The following is a 4,308-nucleotide window of genomic DNA, read 5'->3' on the forward strand; positions in this document are numbered from 1 at the left end:
GCTTGTGCTGATCTGCTCAAAGGGGTTCGTCCAACTGTTTGTCAGTAGTCTGTTGGACAAAGCCATAAAACATTGATTTAAGGTTGCTGGAATGCAACATATTCTTATTAATACTAAGTAAGCCCATATTGAGTGCTTACTGTATGTTGGGAATTGTCTCTCAGACTCACATGAATTTTATTTCTCTGAAAACCTCACATATTTCCTTGTTATTCCCACTTTACAGATAAGGAGACTGAGGATTAAGTCTTCTCTCTTTTGGGGGGAGCTCATTATCAATGACTGGAAGTTGTAAGGAAAAAGATATTGATTCATCCTGAGAAAACATTTTTCTGAGTTTCAGCATTGAAGAGGGTGACCACTGAAGAGGGTGATCATTGTTCGAGTGAGACGAGACCCGTGTTGTACAGAGTCAGCATCCCAGTCCTGGACACGGTACGTGTAGTGCTGCGTGGTGGGTGAGGCGGCACGGCCGCGCCTGGAACGAGGATGCCGGGCCGTTGGGCTGTGCTCAGGCCTGGTGAGGCTTTCTCTGAAGGGCAGTGGACCATCATTGACAGATTTTAAGTAGGGGACTGGGGTGCTCTCGTAGATCACTTTTGTGTTTGTAGAATGCTTGCAAACATTCAGTAGGGTCAGCAGAAAGTGATGTGATGAATCAGAGTAGGGTGGCTGCGAGGTGTAGCAGTGTTCAATTTTCAAGTGGTTTTCAGTCCCATGTTTGTGGCTCAGTAGCCGTTTCACTTTGGACGACACACTCAAGGAAGTGAAACAATTTATCTAATCAATTGAAAGAGTGATGTACCCAATTCCCAGGACTGTTGTGGAGATCCAGTGAGATAACATGCGCACAGTGTGCAGCGTGGTCCCCAGCCCAGAATCAGTGCTGAGGGAGTGCCTGTGAGTACCTGGTAGGACAGGTGTGGGTGGTGGGGCTCGGTGACTGAGGAAATCTGGGCCCTGAAGGAGGGGTCCAGTCACATCTGTGAGTGATGGGCCTGAGCTGGGAGAGGCAGGGAGACCTTGCCCCCAGACCAGTGGCCCTGGGCAGGACGGCTATGTGAGGAGAACCGTGAAGCCAGCTCTGTGCAGGTAGAGTTGGAGGTGCCCTTGAGACATCTAAGTGCAGTGTCACGAGCTCAAAGAGGAGGTCTGGGCCCGGGCTGTGCATTTTCCTATAATCTCAATCCCTGAGGACCCTGAGGTATTGATCACTGAACGTGAAGACATACTTTACAGGACAAGTGAATAGTAGTTTCATCTCTGTCATCAAAGCTCACGTCTCTTTATTCATCACCCACTTTGCTAATTGGGTACTTACAGAGCTCACTTCACCGCCCTCCCCTGGGCTCAGGCTCCACAGTAAAGAGCTGGTGAGCCTCCCTCTTTTCCAGAAGAAGACACATTTAGCTGGTAGCCTTCTATACCTCACCAGACTTAGAATTTTAATTTGTTGTTTTAATTCTATTTTCTGTTGGTCATCTCCTGACAGGAGAGACATTTTACCTCATGGTCATGTTTCAATTAGCTGTTACTGAGAATTGCTGATCTGATCCATAGTGTATGTATTATATTAAATTTGTAGAGTACTTATCATTTTTCTTTCTTTGCCCTTAAATTTTGTTTCCCCCTTCAAGTTTCTATCCTATTTCGGGCCTTATTTTTTTTAATTAAAAACTGTGTGTTAGTAGTTAAGAAAACAAAAGCAAAGAAACAATGCACATGATACCTAAATTTAGAAAATATCTATTGTGTTTTCTATCTCGGCAATGGAGGGTTCTAGAAACTCGTGAAAACGTTCATTACACAAGTTCCTTAAAATGCTGATTAAGAAATAAAACCTTCCTTCCTCATCTTTAAAGCTGCACAGCTAATTTTCAAGAAAGTGAGGGGAAATCCTCAGAAGCCAAGTCAAACCAGAAAGCAGGGATTCTGGGAGATACACGAGCCTTAGAAGCCCTGGGGTGCCGGTTGGCTCCTGAACTGAGTGTTAGTTGCCCTGGCAGGAGGGTGGGAGGTGAGCCCCAGGCCTCTCACACTGGGAGTTGGATGGCTCATCCTATGTAAGGCCAAACACATCCTGAGAATCCCGTTTAATAAAGGGTGAATTAGAAAGAAAGAAAAATATCATTCCTCAAGGCAAGAAATTAAGGAAAGTCAATTTTTGGGGAAGCAGGGAAAAATAACAAATCCAAAGTAAGGATTTAGTTTAAAGCTGTTCTGGCATGAGAGTGACCACAATCTCCTGGCAGAAAATCACAGCTCCTCCCGGAATGAGAAGTTGTGTTTTGAATGAATCAGTGAACAGCCATTCCGAAAAAGGCCTCCTGAGTCTTCTGGATCAAGATACTAGACCCAAACAGCTCTCTTCCAAGGTCTCATTTAAATAACCAGAAAGGTTTTAAAGGAAAGAAGCCATAATCATTGTTCTATTTATTGACATTAGTATATGCTAGGAATTCAGAGGTGACTATGGAGTTGTCTCCTCTTTTATGGACCTTACTTTCTGTTTGACATTGTTGGGGAGCTGGGTGGAGGGAGGTTTTAGTCTGTTGCAATTAGCCAGGAAAGGAAATTAAGAAAGCAGTGAAGGGTGGGTGACATTTTTAGCTGAGGACAGTCCTGTTCAGTTGGCTTTTAATTGCAGGCTTGATAAGTTTTCACTGGAGGGAATTGACCTTACAGAAGATGGACTTAACTCTGGCCTCTTCAGAATGGACAAGTGAACCTGGAGAAAGACAGTCAAATCTGTGCAGATATTAAAGTCCACGTGAACGTGCTCCATCCCTGAGCCAAAGATCGGACAAGTAGGCAGCACTTCTTGAGGAGAGAGGTGTGGTTTCTAAGGTTCTCCTAGAATGAATCCCAGGGAACCGGGATGGCCAGTTGTCAAACTGTGACTTTGCTCTTTGGACGGTGTGCCCACCAAAGGTATTTTCCGTTTATTAGTTTCCATTTCTCTTAAATACATCTCAGGTGATGAGGACGTGGGCACAAGCATTGGACGCCATGTCGAGGTGACTTTGGATACCTGCCTAGAAGCGCGGGCACAGCTGCGGCTGCATCATACATCTTGCCCCCCACCCCGTTCCCGGGCTCCGTGATCACGGCAGGGTGGTTCCTTGATGACCTGTCCGTCTCCTTTGTGACATTGCAACCCACCAAAGACCGGAGCGTATTACCTTGGCTTTGTTCTTTTCCATCCTTCTCTTTGAATGGACTGATAGTGGACCCAGTTATTTTAGCAGATGTTTTACAAGTAGGGCTCTCAGTACAAACCTTGTAATCCCCGCTGTGTGATCTAGAGAAGAAAGTTACGTTCTTTCCAAATTGTTTTGATGCACTTATGTGGAAAATTGGTGTACGTTTGAATATGTCTTTCCTCTCTGAATCATCATGGCTAGAGATGAATGTTTGTAGACATGGCGTGTGTTTTCTGTACTTGAAATATATGGTCCCCTAAATTCTCCCTTGCTTTTTAAAGTCATCACAGGAGTACTACCTCCAGAGTGTCCCAAAGCATCCGCCACTGCCTGTTCTTCAGACACTGTGAGTTTCCAAGTTGGAGAAGGCTGATGGCTGTTGAGGCATTCTCTGGCACATCTCTGGCAGGCTGATGTGGGCTTAGCACCCAAGACTTGGCAGACAGTATCTAACCATGATCACGTCCATTTCTGGAACACTCAAGGAGGATTTTAGATCTATGCTAGTGGCATACGTTATTTCATTTAGTTTTCCCAACAATCATAATTAGATTTTATCACCTGTATTAATAAGGAAACTGTCAAAGTGAGTGACCTGCAGACTTTGGACTGGAACACGGGTCTTTCTGATCCCTGTCTCTGTACCCTCCACGGCCTATCCTTCCAAATGGCGGGGAGACTCTTCCTCAGTCTTGAGTTTCCTGCTGATATTACCACTCTCTTTGTTTCTAGGAGAGGAAAACAAGTCTAAACTTACTTTCCAGTTGAAAATGGAATGGAGAGTTAACGTTGGAAGCCGGGAGAGTGTGTCCTGTGATGAAGCGGCCTCCGAGCCACTTCCACTGGGCCGTCACGTCACTGTCTGGGCCCCTTGCTCAGCCTGTGCACAGGTGACAGCGCAGATGTGCCGAGCAGTCCTCCCGGACAGGGCAGTGGGTTGGAAATGAGTTTGGGGATTTGGTTTCATTTCATAGGTTTCTGAGGGCCTTGGCCTGGCACTTCAAGTGGGACCATTCCCTGTAACACATACTCGTGCTCTGGGCCCAAGAAGACCTGATGTGGCCTCAGCCTGAGGCTCAGGGCCCTTGGTGAAGTGGAGCATTTT

The 4,308-nt window shown here is 45.9% G+C and overlaps 1 long non-coding RNA gene across 1 annotated transcript; it reads left to right on the forward strand.

The window, feature by feature from the left end:
- The first annotated feature begins 361 nt into the window (after window positions 1-361).
- On the forward strand, window positions 362-3,273 carry LOC135323402 (uncharacterized). The gene is made up of 3 exons (XR_010384987.1): window positions 362-435; window positions 2,648-2,833; window positions 2,977-3,273. It is a non-coding gene; the product is annotated as an uncharacterized LOC135323402 (long non-coding RNA).
- The last annotated feature ends 1,035 nt before the right edge of the window (window positions 3,274-4,308 follow it).

The sequence above is a fragment of the Camelus dromedarius genome, chromosome 18, assembly GCF_036321535.1.
Source record: "Camelus dromedarius isolate mCamDro1 chromosome 18, mCamDro1.pat, whole genome shotgun sequence".
Classification (NCBI taxonomy): domain Eukaryota; kingdom Metazoa; phylum Chordata; class Mammalia; order Artiodactyla; family Camelidae; genus Camelus; species Camelus dromedarius.